This window comes from Pleurodeles waltl, chromosome 3_1 (assembly GCF_031143425.1).
Source record: "Pleurodeles waltl isolate 20211129_DDA chromosome 3_1, aPleWal1.hap1.20221129, whole genome shotgun sequence".
Lineage (NCBI taxonomy): Eukaryota > Metazoa > Chordata > Amphibia > Caudata > Salamandridae > Pleurodeles > Pleurodeles waltl.
The window spans coordinates 559599076-559616852 of NC_090440.1; positions in this window are offsets into that span (position 1 = coordinate 559599076).

The following is a 17777-nucleotide window of genomic DNA, read 5'->3' on the forward strand; positions in this document are numbered from 1 at the left end:
GTATTTGTTTTAACACCTCCGGTAAACTGGCAAGTGTACGGGTACCATGTGTGGTAGTGTAAATAGCAGCGAAGACTGTAACCCATGTGGCGCCGTCATCCACCGAGGGAACCATCCCAAAGGGCAAGCACATAGTGAGCAGTCGATATTTTTTCTGTGGTCCTATATGGGGAAACACAGCTTCCAGCTGATTAGTTTTCTGGGCAATCCAGAATGGTATTTTTTCCCGTTCTGTGGGTACTTTACCCATGATAGTATGCAATGTTTGTGGATTAATCCCAGTAGCCAATTGGTAACCACGTGCTGGCGGTGCTGGACGTGCTGGTATGGTGTTCAAAGTTCGCATTACGAACTGAACTAGTCGTCTATATAATGTCACTAATTCATTATATAAATCTCGCAGGTCTGCTATTGGCATATTTTGTATGCCTCGGTGAGGTGTGTATGTGGCAAACATAGGCCACGTTGTTCCATCATTGCTTAAGGGACCTAGCCTCACTCTTTGTAATATGTGTGGTAGGGCGCCTTCAAACCAGTTCTGATGCTCTTGGTATGTGAGCGATATTTCATGATACTGGTATGCTCAATACCGTTGAGGTACGTTCGCAATTTCTTATGTGTGGAATGTATGTGTTCTTTGGTCCACCTCAGGAAAGGTGACCCAACAATAAAATGTTTCTGTTTGGTATGCTTCATTAACATCTATTATAAGAGTAACATCCCTGCCCTCATTTGTCAAGCCATGCACTAATAAGTGTTGTGCTAGTGCTTGTCTAGCATTTTCAGGAATGTCAATGGCGTTAGCCATATTTGTTTAGAAAAACGGAACAGCAAATGGGGAGCAAAGTCCTTTTATGAGTTTGAGCTCAAACAACCTACAGCTTAATCAGGTGTTACCTTTTCAGCTGAGGAGGAATTTCGCAAAGACCATGGACGTCTCCGTATAATGGTACTTAGGGTACCTGTTGTCTGTGAGACAGTGATAGTCGAGGTATCCGTAAATTAGTGCCTAAACACCATCGTGGATGGCGCCATGTCATAGTTTGGACTCTTGCTGTAGGCAAGACTGCTGGTTTAAGGATGACAGTACTTTTGTTTGTTGGCGACTATGCCTATCCTACAACAAGTCACTGTTGTTGTCCAACCCTTCCGGCTCACTAGCAGCACCTCACAAAACACAATAGTAAAAGGTGATTTGTGGCAGCCTTTACGCATGGACTCGAGAGTAAGACATCTCAGGGAGTGTCGTGGTTAAACGGAAATTACCCCTTTCTCACAGATACGTTATGTCTCAACCAAACACAGGCGATAACGAAGATGCAGTAAAGTTTCAATAGTTTTTATTTTACACAACCGCAATTTGCGATATGTTGCATGGGCTGCAATGATTAGAATAATGAACAGTGCAAGAAACAGAATTGGGAAGACAAGAGTCATTATTGCAAAGACCCCCACCATCTTGCAATAGCATGTAAAAGACATAAGAGGTGTAATATACCCTAATACCCTAACATGATAGGCCTAACCTCCTACCTAAAGGAGAGCTGGGTTTGTTAAACCTAATCTGCCAATGCCATGTCCATGAGAGGAGCCCCCAACCCTCGTTACCTTGGAATGAGGTCTCTATCTCAGACTCCGCAGGGACACGAAGACTGGGTCAGCGTCAAGATGACATGCAGCATCGATATCACCGATGGTGGTGATGCCCTCTGGTCGGAATCCCTCTGATTATCGTAGGTGTGTTCCCAAACAATAGATAACAGACATGCTTGGGGCAGCAATTATTATAAACAAATCCCTCGAAAGTATGGAGAGGGAAAATCCCTAAGTGTGGCCTAACTATAAACAAGGCAGCCATCTTAGATGAATTAAATAATTAAATGGGCTAAGACAGAGCAAGCTAAGTAAGTTAAAGGTCACTAGGTGACAGGGGCACAAGTCTGCAAGCCAAAGGCTAAGCTAACCTCTGTTATCCCATTAAAACAAACTAGGATTCCCTACAGTGTTTTGGTACTAATTTACAGATGCAATGAGTATCTCTGCCTCACACACAACAGGTACCCTAAGTACCATTACACAGAGAAATCCGTGGTCTTTGGGATAACCCTCCTCAGCTGAAAAGGGAGCACCTAACTAGGCTGTAGGTTGTTTGAGCTCAAACTCTTAAAAGGACTTTCTCCCCATTTGGTGTTTCATCTCTGTACCCATTTCATAATATGGCTAATGCCATAGACATTCCTGAGAATGTCAGACATGCATTAACACTACATCTAATAGGGCATGGCTTAACAGCTGAGGGCTGGGATGTCCCATTCATTATAGAATCCAATGAAGCTTACCAAACAAAAAAGTTCTATTCCTGGGTTAACTTTCCTGAAGAAGACACTACAACATACACATTCCACACATACAGAGTTGCAAACGTACCACAACGGTACCATGGATATCCCTAACGTTTTTTTCTGCCAGAACTTAGCACATGAAAGTCGGCACCTGAGTGCATTCTCATTTGGCTCACAAAAACGCTTCTGTTATTTGCCCCAAGGCAATAAGAACAGCCCAGGGTTGTTCTTAGCCCATGTAACATCAATATTGCATGATATTGACCTGAAAGCATTGTCCTATGTGGATGATATCTATCTCACAGATGACAACCTTAACATTAATCTTGCCAGGGTTGATTGGATTGTTCTAGGATTTGCAGCTCTTGACTACAAATTCAATTTTAGGAAAACTAAAGTAGCCTTTCTCAGTGTAATGTTCCTGGGATACGAGCTATCAAACGAGGGCATGAGTCTGGCCCTGCACTTTTTAGAAAAATTTGCTCAACTCCAACCACCTAACACTATCAAGAAAGTGCAGTCTTTACTTGGTTTCCTCAGCTTTGGCAGAACTTACAAACGTGCTGTCATCCCTAAATCAGCAGTCTTGCCTACAGCAAGAGTCCAACTATGACAGTCTCTCTTTATTGTATCCCACATTACAGCACTCCGATGCTCAATGTAGCTAGATCCATACTATATAAATCCCACACATATATATACACGAGCAGTGACAAAGAAAGGTAAAGCATGAGCTATATAATACCTTGTAAGTATGTACAAGGTTGCAAAACAATACCTTAAACGTATCTACAACAATATTAAACAATGTGAAGAAATGTGTGTTCAGATTCTAGACAATAATACAAAATAGGTTTGATAATTCCAAACAATTCCAGGCAAGCATGAATCCAGATGTCAAATAATTCCATGGTTGGATGTACTGTTCCACAACTCTAAACTACAGGATGAAATGATGTAGCATTATTTTAGTCATTTCCAAGGAACTAAGAGGTTGTATTTAAAAATATACCAGGAACTGTGGTTCCATAATTCTAAAACAAATATCTCAGAAGGAGGTACCACTTGGCTATACACTGCCACATAAGGATGCCCCACAAATCCAGATAATGAAACTTTCTAATAGTCAATAGCTATCAACATTATCAGGGAATGTGGTACCATAATTCTAAACAATGTCTATAGCTCTAGTGCACAATGAATTTATAGAATGCCAAGGACTAATGGTCTTAAACAACACACACAAATGAATTTATCATGGGCTTAAGCACACCAGGGCTATCTGACCCCGACAAAACGTAATCACATAATCCCCACTGGCAACCTCACATGCCCCAGATGCCACTCTGATACTGCAGCCCTCCTGTCACCTACTGGCAGGTAGTTCATGACTTCCTGACATCTGTCACTGAATGCATGCACCTAAACACATGGGAGGCAAAAGCTCTATGAGTAAGAGGGAGCCCCCTTTGCAATTTTTTAAGGCTACTGCTTACACAAAAGTCTTATTACCCTACACTGAAGGGCCCCCCAGCCACTGTTCTTGATTAAATGGCAAAACACACTTCTCTGGTGGATTGACGCCAAAAGCACAAATTTACAGTATGAGGATGCTTGTCACTTCTGGAAATGGCCCATAACAGAAGCATGGGACACCATGCTTACACAGTTCTGAGAGGAGATGTGAGTGGCTGATACCTCTGAGAACCCCTCTCCCTGAGAAACCAGAGCGCAGACCCCTCCCACCATCCCCCTTCCTGTTACCCCAACAACTGAAACATTTCACAGATCCACAGCTCCTTAAATGCACTGAGTACACTCTCATTGGAATCCCCTTTGAATAGCCCCTATTATCTCCACCTATCCACCCACATTATGGGCCACTACCCTGCTATGATGCATTCTTATATGCCCTCCCGACTGCCACAATTCCTCCCTTGATGCAATGATCCCATGAGCCTTGCTCTGTCATGTTTCCTCATCCCCTACCCCCTATGTTTACTGGTTCAGAGGTACCCCAATTGGCTAATGACACAGTGGAACAACATACTCCTTTGAACACTCAGCTACAACTGTACAGTTACCCAGTCGCGGCTCGCTTCGTTCAAAACAAGCGCGGCGGGTGCGGCGTGCTGGGGGGGATTAACCCCTTGGGTGCTGTAGACGTAACGGCTATGTCCTCAGCTGCACTGCTCGGGTGCCAAGGATGTAACTGTTACGTCCTGGTATGGGCCTCGGTGGGAAGCGCTAGCGCTCCCCCCGAGGGTCTTGCACCCCCCTCCCATGAGCAGGGATGGAAGAGGAATTTCTTCCCCTTCCACCCCCGCCCGACTACCCCAGTGATGTCTGATGACGTCAGCATGCGATTGCATGCTGATCTCATCAGAGGCTGCCCCACACTTCTAGCGCAGATCAGAAGAGAAATGCTGGGGGTGGAGGGGGCATCCTTCCTTTGATGTCTCTCTGAGCATTTCTGGAGCCCGATAGTGAAGCGATCGGGTTGCAGACATGCCCACTAGACAGACACCAGGGAGTTTTTTTTAAATATATAAATCATAAAGGGGAACGACCCCTTGAGCAAGGGGGGCATTTTTTTAAGGCCTATTCTACCCCCCTGGGGGCAGATTGGTCTTATTGTTGGTAGGCCGATCTGCCCGGGCGGGGGAGGGGGGTGGCAGAAACCTCTAGACGCCAGGATAATTTCTATTATTTGTTTACTATTTTTTACATGTGGGAAGCGACCCCTTAGGCAAGGGTCACTCCCTTGGGGGGGGGGGGAGCAAATTGTCTTTATGCCATTTCTGCCTCCCTTGGGGGCAGATCGGTGTATTTTAATTAGGCCGATCTACCCCCAAGGGAGGCAGAAACCACTAGGGACCAGGGATTTTTATTTTTTTACAAATGGGGAATGACCCCTTAGGCAAGGGTTGCTCCCCTTGGGGGCAATTGTATTTTAGGCCATTTCTGCCCCCCTTGGGGGGGATCGACCTATTTTTCTTAGGTCAATCTGCTCCCAAGGGGGGAAGAAACCACTAGACACCAGAGATGTCTAGTTTTCAGAAATGTTTGGGTTTGGTAGGTTTCCCTAGATGGCTGCTGAGTCCAGGACCAAAAACGCAGGTGCCCCTCGCAAAAACAGGTAGTTTTGTATTTGATCATTTTGATGTGCCCACATAGTGTTTTAGGGCATTTCCTTTCGCGGGCACTAGGCCTACCCACACAAGTGAGGTACCATTTGTATCGGGAGACCTGGGGGAACACTGGGTAGATGGAAGTTTGTGACTTTCCTCAGATTCCAGAACTTTGCATCACCGAAATGTGAGGGAAAAGTGGGTTTTTTTGCCATATTTTGAGGTTTGCTAGGATTTTGGGTAACAGAACCTGGTGAGAACACCAGACGTTACCCCATCCTGGGTTCCTCTAGGTGTCTAGTTTTAAAAAATGTATAGGTTTGGTAGGTTTCCCTAGGTGCCGGCTGAGCTAAAGGCCAAAATCCACAGCTAGGCACTTTCCAAAAAACACATCAGATTTCAATGTAAAAATGTGCTGTGTCCATGTTGCATTTCCTGTTGCAGGCATTAGGCCTACCCACACAAGTGAGGTATCATTTTTATCGAGAGACTTGGGGGAACACATAATAGTAGAACAAGTGTTATTACCCCTTGTCTGTCTCTACATTTGTTCCTTCCAAATGTAAGACAGTGTGTAAAAAAGATGTCTATTTGAGAAAGGCCCTGTAATTCACATGCTAGTATGGGAACCCCGAAATTCAGAGATGTGCAGATAACCACTGCTTCTCAACACCTTATGTTGTGCCCATTTTGGAAATACAAAGATTTCCTTGATACCTATTTTTAACTCTTTATATTTCACCACATGAATTGCTGTATACCCGGTATACAATGAAAACCCATTGCAAGGTGCAGCTCCTTTATTAGATCTGGGAACCTAGAGTTCTTGATGAACTTACAAGCACTTATTATCCCGCAACCAGAAGAGTCCAGCAGACGTAACAGTATATTGCTTTTGAAAATCTGACATCGCAGGAAAAAGTTACAGAGTAAAATGGCTGTTTTTGTTCACCTCAATTTCAATATTTTTTTATTTCAGCTGTTATTTTCTATGGGAAAAACCTTGTAGGATCCCTTGCTGAATTTAGAATTTGGTCTACTTTTTAGAAATGTTTAGCTGTCTGGGATCCAGCATTGGTTTCACACCCATTTATGTCACTAACTGAAAGGAGGCTAAAAGCACAAAATATAGTAAAATTGGGGTATGTCCCAGTAAAATGCCAAAACTGTGTTGAAAAATGTTTTTTTGATTTGAGTCTGCCTGTTCCTGAAAGCTGGGAAGATGGTGATTTTAACACCGCAAACCCTTTGTTGATGCCATTTTCAGGGAAAAAAACACAAGCCTTCATCTGCAGCCCTTTGTTTCCCAATTAAAAAACACAAATTGTGCTGTATTTTGGTGGCTAATTTCTTGGTGTCCTTCAGGGGAACCCACAAACTCTGGGTACCTCTAGAAACCCTAGGATGTTGGAAAAAAGGACGCAAATTTGGCGTGGGTAGCTTATGTAGACAAATAGTTATGAGTGCCTAAGCGTCAGGATTGGCTGCGTCAGGATTGGCTGGGAGCGCCCTGGCTGGGCGATCCCATGAAGACTGGGAGCCTGTGCAGGCTCTCTCCGGCCCGGCAACTGTGTTGCTGGGTTGGAGAGAGCCTACCACGCATGTGTGTTTGGCCGGCCCGAGACAGCCGGCCAAACATACATGCGCAGTGAGGGGGAGTGCTGAGCACTCTCCCTCCCAGCTCCTCATCCCAGTTGCCCCACCGCTTTCATAACGAGGGGATAATAAACATGGTTTATTATCCCCTCGTTGTGAAAGTTTTGCAGCTTCTGCTGCTGGCGGGGGGGCAGCGCTCCTTCGCCCTAACAGAGGAGCCTCCCCTGCACCTATGTCCCTATATGCCAATCTGCCTCTTTCCATCTCCTGGCAGTCCATAATCTCAGAGCCTTGTATTCCACTGGCCAAAAGACTGTAAGCCCTGGTTTAAGGCTCAATATGCAATATTTATTGAACATTATTTTAATAAATGTTTAACATTCATAGAGGTGACAATACTTACCAATGGCACTCTGGACAGCAGCAACGACAGGTCATTCGGAGTGAAATTCTCATCTTGCCCAAATGCCTCCAAGCAGTTTTTGAACTCTTCAGTGGGCATGTCAGCCAGGATATCAGGAGGCCATGCTGAAGGCACTGTGGCTTTCACAGCGGCACATGTAGGCATTAACACTGTGGAGAGATCAAACACAAGGTTCTGCTGACAGATTATAAATTTCAACATTGGGGGTCAGTTTGTGATGACAACGTTGGGGGACCCTTGCACACACTAAACACCAGAGATGACAGCCAGAATTGGTCCACATTACCACCGAACAACAGCATTTTCATATGAAGACTCAGAAGAGACAGCAAGCACAAACCCAAACAGGGGATACCCAGACAAAGAGGGCACCATATGGACAGAAAAGGTCCATTGTAACACTGTGATTATCTGGCAGAGAGTAAACTGGCAAAATGCCAGGATTGATGTATGACAACCAAGCAGTGTAAGCAAACAGCAGACCCCAAACCTAGGGTCACTACATGATGATCAGACAAAGGGCACTCTGCAGACACCAAAACACCTGGCCCAATGCATGACAGTGAGTCACAGGAGCTAAGTGCTGGACTTCAAGCACGAGGGTTAGTAACAAACAAATAGAGGGAGCCTAAAGACCACTGAGCAGGACCCATTACGAGTGGGCTGCATAATAACCTGGTATTCCACCAGAATCAAGATTCCTTTACCATGACAATTGATAATAGTTCCCAGGGATTGGACATTACCCTGGATTACAAGTTAGTCCCCAGTGGTACCCTAAGGAATGCATAACTACCAGAGAATTCAAAATGCAAACCCAATCCCCTCAGAAATTGTCCATAGTTTCACCCAGGCACTTCCGCAGCAGAAGTGTCAATGAACACCATCGGATGGGCATCTTGTAAACCTGATGGGCCCTGTAACACTGTGGGGGTTATTCTAACTTTGGAGGAGTGTTAATCCGACGGTAAAGTGACGGATATACCACCAGCCGTATTACGAGTTCCATAGGATATAATGGACTCGTAATACGGCTGGTGGTAAATCCGTCACTTTTCCGTCACTTTTGGGACGGATTAACACCTCCTCCAAAGTTAGAATAACCCCCTGTATCTGGCCCCAGACTAATTAATACGGGGCTTGTAATGTGTGTCACAACAAGACTTCACCACAGCTCAAGGATGACGCTCAAGGGCCCTTTGAAAGTGATTTGGCCCTATTCTATGCAGGGGAGCAACCAGATCTTGTTTTGTAGAGAGAGGCCTTCCAATTTCTAACAGATCAATGGACACACTAGTATTCTCTAGGGGCAGTAATGAGAGTTCAACTTACTAAACAAGTGTTGATGAAAAATGGAGGGAGGTACATTGATGGCTGATTACTGTTCTCTCCAGCTGCGCCAGCTAATTTATTTGGGAGAGATCATATGGACAAATGATATACGCCCATTCATTTTGGGCCTGATATAACTATGATTTGTTCCACCCCTGGAGTTCCACCCTCCAGGAACATAGCTATAACTGTAGATTCTTCTACTGGACATCAAATTGGAGCTCACCCACTAATGTAGAAGCATTCATTACATCAGTGTATACAATAATAGCAAAAACACCAGAGTTATTGGGAAGAGAGGTCCAGTTACCTAAAGAGCTACTTTTACGCCGACAAAGGCAAGATTCTTCGATAGCTGACCATGAGTTGATATTACAAATAGAGGTCTTAGAGATTACACCAACCTATGGCAATCTGATAGCCAGTGAATATAACTATGTCTTGTGGGCATGTGTTATATTCATTGAGCCAGGTAAAATGGTTAGGGACATATTGGATGATCAACTGTTTGATGATTCTAAGAAAACAGTTGTAGCCTTTCAGGATGACATACTGTTGATAACAGCATTTGATGTAGATCTTTTCCAAGTATCAGGTATCTTGTGAACTAAGGGTCCTCATGATGTAGGTCTTATTTGTACTGCTACTCCATTTAGAATTACACTGAAGGAAGGTGCTATTCTACCTAGGGTGAGGACATCACCCCTGCTATACAGGTGTTGCTAGAGCAAAGAGTAATTTACCCTGGAGTCTCTCGTTGTAATACTCCTATTTATCCAGTTAAGAAATCTAAAGGTAATACTTGGTGAGGGTTTCAAGACCTGTGCCCCTTGATAGTTGTACCAGAATTTCCAATTGTTCCTGACCCTTCCATCATTTTGACGCATATTCCTCAGGATGCTAAATATTTCTCTGTTATATAATTTTTTTTTTTAGCATTCCTCTTCATCCAGACAGCCATTATTTGATAGTGTTTTACTATCACTGGACTCAGTATCTGTATTCTCGTTTACCTCAAGGGTATTATGAGTCACATGGCATTTTCAACAGAGTGGTGAAAAATTATCTGTCAAAATTGTAGTGTGACAGTACCTTGTTGCAGTATGTCAATGACTTATTAGTTTGTAGTCCTACAGAACAACAGTGTAGAAAATATACCATATCTCTTTTGGTTACTCTCGCACAGAGAGGATACAAGGTAGAAAAATACAAAATTCAGTATTTTCAGAAGGAGGTACATTACTTAGGACAATCATTGTCAGCTTCTGATCGACGAGTAACTCCTGAAAGATCAGCATCTATATGTCAAATGACTGAGCCAGAAACGGTTACGAGAATGCAGAGGTTTCTTGTTCACTGTAACTCTGTGAGACAATGGGTTTTTTATTAGAACACTTTAATAGGGCCTTTGCTAGCTTCTATTAAACAGGCGAAAGACAGAAATGATAAGATAACATGGACACCAGAAATGAGGGAGACTGAGATAACAAATGCCCCAGTTTTGTGGACTCCTATTTACACCAAAGAATGTTATCTCTTTTGTCAGTGCAATGGATAAGTGATGACAGCTGCCCTTATGCAGAAATATCCCTTAGGACACAAACCCATTGTATATTATAGTGGAAAGTTGGATTCAGTAATGAGAGAACATTATCCTTGTGAGCAAGCTCTCGCCACTGCTGCCTTTGCAGTGCAGAAGAGCAACCCCATTGTTATGGGTGCATCTTTGTTGCTCTATACAGAATACTCAGTGTTTGCCATCATACAGAAGGTTAAGACTACTCTAACTACACAGAGAGTCTCAGGATATGAGGTGATACTGTCACCACCAGTTTGTGAAGTGTCATACAGTGAACCCTTCAACATTCTTGCCTTTCCTATATTAGAATCGAGACGCACAGTGACAAAGGCCTCATCACCAGCAGACTGGGCCACGGCAGCGCCCTTTATGTATTAATTGCCGTACACCTCCTACAGAGACTTCAGGCCCTACAGAACGCCACAGCCAGGCTCATCCTCGGCCTTCCCCGATGAACACACATCACGCCCCACCTCAGGCAACTCCATTGGCTCCCCATACAGAAGAGATGCCAATTCAAGCTGCTGACCCACGCAGATGAGGCTCTACACAACCAAGGACCCGCGTACATGAACCACAGCTTGAACCTTCACCGTCTGGAAGATTACGCTCCACCTCTTTTTCACTTGCCCATACTCCCCGCATCTACAGAAGCAGAATTGGAGGACGCTCCTTCTCTCGCATTGCAGCAAAAATCTGGAACAGCCTCCCCATGCACCTCTGGACCATCACCTCACTTCCGGAATTCGAAATAGCCCTCAAGACCTGGCTGTTCGAATAAGCCTCCAGGACCTGCAAGCGTCTGGATACCCTATTGGGTGATTAGCCGCACTTTATAAATCCTGATTGATTGATAGACTCTGAGGATGATGCGCATGACTGTGCAATATATATCCCTAATGAATCTAGCCAAGCAACAGGGATCCTATTCCAGGTACCATTGTCAATTTTGTTGATGGTTTCTCTACTATTGATCAGGATACCGGAGTGAGACACATAAGTGCAGCAGTAGTCAGAGCACAACAGCATGATTCTTCAGACACACTTCACATAGTACAGCAGTTAACACATTATTCTGCACAAGCAGCAGAATTAATAGCCACAATAACAGATCTTAAGCATGGAGCAGGAAAAGTCAGCACAATATCTACAGATTCGGCTTATGTAACTACCACTGTACATTCTAGCATTATGAGATGGAGCAGGAGAGGTTTCCTCAAGTCAGACAGAAGTCCTTTTATGCATAGGAATATTTTAGAGGCTTTAATAGAGGCACTTGCATTACCACAGGCAGTGGCAGTTATGAAGTGTGCAGCACATACAATTGGACAGGATTTTGTGTCACAAGGAAATGCACTAGCAGATTGGGCAGCTAACGATGCAGCTAGGCCTGTACCATCAGTTTCACAACATGTCCCTGTTTGGTGGCCCAGATTGCCTCGCAGTCTGAGTCTGAATTATGCTGAAACAACTGTTTTACATCCTCGAGAATTGCAAGAAGCTGCTCCGCCATATGAGAAACAGTTAATGGAGTTTAGAGGATGCTCTCAGGCAGGGGATGACTTACTTTATAGGCAATTATCTACAGGTAAACCAGTGATGCCTCAGGCTCTACTTATGATAGCTATTGATCAATTGTACTTACTAGCTCACATTTTGAGAGATCATTTGTTTATGCAAATACAACAAGATTGGTGTGTTCCTAACTTACATGATATGCTTACCATGTACCTTCATAATTGTACCGCTTGTCAACAATTCTCTTCAAATCCCACATTGAAGGTGATAAATTCTACCATTTCACGACCACAAGGTTCTTTTATAGCTCTCCATCTTGACTTTGTGGATATGTTAGAAAGGTACAACTATCTCATAGTTGTAGTTTGTCTTTTTTCTCAATGGATTGAAGCAGGACCGTTCACCCATTGTGACACTAAATCAGCTGCTACTTTTCTGACTTGTGAGGTGATTCATTCTGGGGAATTCCAGAAGGGATCTGATTTGACAACGGCACACTCTTTGTTATTTCAATCTTCACACATCTCACAACAATGCTGGGATACAACATAAACTATCTTCTGTTTATCATCCCCAGAACAATGGCATTGTTGAGCGCATTAATGGCCTGTTGAAGAATAAGATCAGCAGGCTATGTGCCACGTTGAATAAGAAGTGTTTGTATTGCTTACCTTTGGCACTCTTTTCCCTTAGGAATACACTTAGGCCTTCATTACAACCCTGGCGGTCGGTGGTAAAGCGGCGGTAACATCGCCAACAGGCCGGCGGTAAAAAAAATGGAATCATGACCATGGTGGAAACCGCCAACACAGACAGCCACTTTAGCACTCCGACCGCCACGGTGGTAGCAACAGTCAGGCGGAAGACAAGGTTCCGCCCACTCTATTACAAGAGGCCTATCTGCCACCTTTTCCGGGGGGGTACCAACACCATCAAAAGCACGGCGGAAACAGTGTTCTGAAGGGAAACCACTCACCTCTCGACACTGAAGGAAGAACCAGGACGCCATGGAGCCCGAGCTGCACGTCTTTCCCATGCTGGTGTATCTGCTCATATACCAGGAGTACCAACGCCGGTGACGACGACCACGGTGAGTAGTGCACCTAGCACACGGGGGAAAGGAAAAAGAGAGAGACACACACACGCAACACGCAACACCCCCACCCTCACCCCCAACACCATACACAGAAACAGATGCAACAACATTACATATACGCCCCGTAACCCTCAGGAATAACGCAAGGATAAAAGGAATTGAGTGAAATAAGTGTTATATTAGAAATAGTTATAAAGACGTTTAGAACTCAAAAACAGTATTTACAAAATATACAATATTTACAAAAGGCGGGACAATGTCCACTCAAAATATCCGTGGTCCACTGGGCCAAAACACATAGGCCAAGCCCACACTTGACTCCTGCCACAATACGGAGAGAACACTGCGGGGGCATCAGGTCGAAAACACACAGGCACCTTATGGGGATGTGGAAGGGGGGGCACCTCAGACAGAAGATGGGACAATGCCACTGCTCCTGGAGGGGGCTCCTTGCCCACTGCTTGGTCCTGGGGAGCGAAAAGCCATGATGTCTCTAGTGGGTGGTTTGCCCACTGCTTGGTCCAGGGGAGTGCAAAGCCACAGTCTCTCTAGTGGGTGGCTCCTATACTGGTTCTGGGGCGGTTTTGTACCCAGTGTGCTTCATCCTGCCAAGGATAGGGTGAGTGTATGCCTTCTTCCACTGGTTCTGGAGGGGGCTTGGTGCCCAGTGTGTTTCATCCTGCCAAGGATAGGGTGAGTGGATGCTTTCTTCCACTGGTTCTGGAGGGGGCCTTGTGATTCAGCACTTGGGGGGGTGCCAGGTCACAGTCCCTCACCTGGGTGTCAGAGCCACGAGATTTTCAGTGGCCAGGTGCTTGTGTTTGCCTGAGCCACTTATGTGTGTTGATTTTGGGTGATTGCTAGTCTGAAGGTGTGCTTGGGATAGGCTGGGGTTGAGGGGATTGGGACTGGGTAGAGGAAGTTGGAGGGGGGAGGCTGAGAAAGGGACAATGGCTGCCATCAGTGCGGAGGCCAGAGCCTGAAATGCTCTCTGTTGGGCCGCCATGCCAGAGTGAATGTCCTCCAGGTATGCATTTGTTTGTTGCAAATGCCTCTCGACACCCTGGATGGCATTCAGTATGGTTGACTGCCCAACAGTGAGGGATCTCAGGAGGTCAATAGCCTCCTCACTGAGGGCAGCAGGGCTGAATGGGGCAGGGCCTGAGGTGCCTGGGGCGAAGGAGATGCCCACCCTCCTGCCATGTTTGCAATTGGCCTAGGGGCACCCACAGCCCACATCCCCGACCCAGGTAAAACCTTAATGCGCGCAAAGTCATGATTCTGAATCTGTACTCACCCCCTTGTGGCTGCTGTGATGCCTTCAAGCGCCCATCCAACTCCAGATAGGCCACCGCCAGGATGCGGAACATCAGGGGGGTCAGGGTACGATGGGCACCCCTTCCTCGTTGGGAGGCCAGCCCCAGCTGGGCCTCCGCTGTCTTCCTTGCCAAGCGGCGCAGGTCCTCCCACCGTTTGCGGCAGTGGGTGCTCCACCTGTCAAAGACCCCCAGGGTCCGCACCTCCCTAGCGATGGCACGCCAAATACCCTTTTTCTGATGGGCACTGATCTGCAGGGAAAAGACAGCAGAAAAAGGATTAGTCATACCGTCCGGACTGTCCTACTCATGGCCCACCATATCCCTCCCATCCCCTAATGCACATACATTGACCACCATACATGCAGCACTTTGCTCAGGACCCCTCAGCCCCTCCCCCTACATGAGGCTGTCACACACAGCACTCCATACAATCATGGCCCACGCATCATACTCACAGTGCACTCACCTGTTTGTCTGGAGGACCATAGAGTAAAGTGTACTGGGGTAGGACCCCATCCACCAGTCTCTCCAACTCCTCCGAAGCGAAGGCAGGGGCCCTTTCCCCAGACACTTGAGCCATTGTCGCTTCCAGACACTGGTCACAGCAGCACTTGCAGTGTAGTTCCTCTCCTGTTGAAGGTCAGGTATCAAGTGAGTGAACAGATAGAAAATGGCGGTCACGTCCACAGCGGTGCGTACCGTCACCCCTGGTGTACATCGCCATTGGCTGCCGACTGCTACAGCCCACAACGCCAGCGGAATTACCTCATTTCCACTTGTCTCTACACAGAGGTCAGGCAGCTGCCATTTCAGGGGGGCACAGGGCATGGCATCTAACTGTGTCACAGCAGACATTGGCACATCAACTGACTCTCAAATTTACATACTGTTTCTGTAAAGGAAGAGATGCATCATTATTTCAATAGATGTGTGAATATGTCCCTCTGCTCACCGTTTTTCTACCTAGACTTCAACCGCTGAGGATGAATATGAGATGGAGACACCCTCCCGTGTACAGACCCCTGGTGGACCTGGCGACAATGGAGGACAGACACATTATCCTAACCTACAGACTTGATTGGGCCACAATCCATGAACTGTGTGCCCAATTGGAGCCAGGCCTGATTTCAGCTATCACCCAGCCCACAGGTATCCCCCCTCTAGCGCAGGTCCTGTCAGTGCTCCATTTCCTGGCAAGTGGTTCCTTCCAAGCGACAGTGGCCATGGCATCAGGGATGTCACAGCCTATGTTCTCAAACGTGTTGACCAGAGTGTTGTCTGCCCTGCTGAAACACATGCGCAGCTACATTGTATTCCCCCAGGGGGAGGATTTGGCCACAGTGAAAGCTGACTTCTATGCCCTGGGACAAATCCCCAACATCATTGGTGCCATTGATGGTACACATGTAGCATTTGTCCCCCCTCCCCTGGAGGAATGAACAAGTGTTAAGGAATAGAAAAAGCTAACACTCTCTGAATCTCCCATGTGAATGCCAAGTATCCTGGCTCTGTGCATGCTGCCTTTATATTGAGGAATAGCAGCATTCCATATGTGATGTCTCAAATCCAGAGGCACTGGGTGTGTCTAATAGGTGAGCCCATGGTCCCTATCCAGTTGATGTAGGTATATGGGTGTGGGGTTGTCACTAAGGGTGAGTGTATGTCTAACAGGTACCCCTCGAATATTTGCAGGTGACTCTGGTTACCCCTACCTCTCATGGCTACTGACCCCAGTGAGGAATGCCAGGACAAGGGCAGAGGAATGTTACAATGAGGCACATGGGCGAACAAGGAGGATCATTGAAAGAACCTTTGGCCTCCTGAAGGGCAGGTTCTGGTGCCTCCATCTGACAGGTGGATCCCTGTACTACTCACCCAAGAAGGTGTGCCAGATCATCGTTGCATGTTGCCCAACCTGGCCTTGAGAAGCCAGGTGCCTTTTCTGCAGGAAGATGAGCCTGGAGATGGTGTTGTGGCAGCGGTGGAGCCTGTGGACAGTGAGGAAGAGGAGGCAGAGGAAGAAGATGTGGACAACAGAAGCTCACTCATACAACAGTACTTCCAGTGACATACAGGTAAGACACTGTAACTTCACTTTCCATTGCAGTTTTGTGTTAGACATTGGACATGGCAGTCTGATTTCCCTATGTCTATGGCCACGTACAGTACCCTTTGGCATCTCCATTTCCAGATCTCTGTGGCCCACTCTGTCTCCTGGTGTGCTTAGTGCTGCCCACTACAGGTCATACCAATGTATATATAACTGTACATATGATTTGAAATGTTTACAGCTTGTTAAACTAATACATATTTCAATCATTTGACAGACTCCATACTTGTATTTGTTCCAAGGGTGTTTAAAGTGCTAATAAGGGGGTTGTGCAATGGGCTGGGGGGGTGGTGGAGGAATGTCCAGGATAGAGTCCAGTCTCTTTGTATCACTGGTGCATTGTCCAAGGGGGCATAGGAAGGGGAGCAATGGCAGTACAAGGTGGACAGGGTGACATAGTGGGACACAAGGGTGACATTCAGTAGAGTCTTATTTCCTGGTGGGGGTCTTGGCAATGCTCTCTGGCTTCTGCCTGGATCGCAGGGACTGTTTTTGGGGTGGTTCTCTCTCTCTGCAGGGGGTGGGGTGCTGGTGGCCTATTTGTCCTGTGGCGAGGCCTCCTGTTCACTAGCACCGGTGGAGGTGGAGGGATGTTAATCGGTGTGGCTAGTGTCAGGGGCCCGTTGGTGTGCCACTGCCTCCTTCATGGAGTTGGCCAAGTCAGTCAGCACCCCTGCAATGGTGACCAGGATGGTATGGATGTGTTTGAGGTCCTCCCTGATTCCCAGGTACAGTCCCTTCTGCAGCCGCTGGGTCTCCTGCAACTTGGCCAGTATCAGGGCCAAGGTCTCCTGGGAATGGTAGTATGCTCCCAGGATCCCTGCACGTGCCTTGTGGAAAGTGGGTTCCCTGGGCCTGTCCTCCCCCTGTCGCACAGCAGTCCTCCCAGCTTCCCTGTTGTCCTGTGCCTCTGTCCCCTGAACCGTGTGCCCACTGTCACTGACCCCAGGTCCCTGATTGTCTTTGGTTTGTGGGGTTGCCTGAGGTCCCTGTAGTGGTGGGCACACTGCTGATTGACGTGTCCTGGGGACAGAGGGATGGGCCCGCTGGGTGGGTGCTGTGGTGGTGTTTCCTGAGGGGGTAGGCTCTGTGGTGGTACGGGACTGTAGCAGGGTAACCGACTGTCCAGATGTCCCTGATGGGCCAGGTTGGTCATCGTGATCCAGGCGTGCAGAGCTGCTGTCATCACTGTGGGCCTCTTCTGGGGGGGACTGGATGTTGGTGGCATCTCCTCCCTGGTGACATTGATTGGGGGTCCTGTGGGGATGTAAATGCAGTGTTATTGTATCTGCATGTGCCATCTAGTGCATGGGTGTGTTTCCCTGTATGG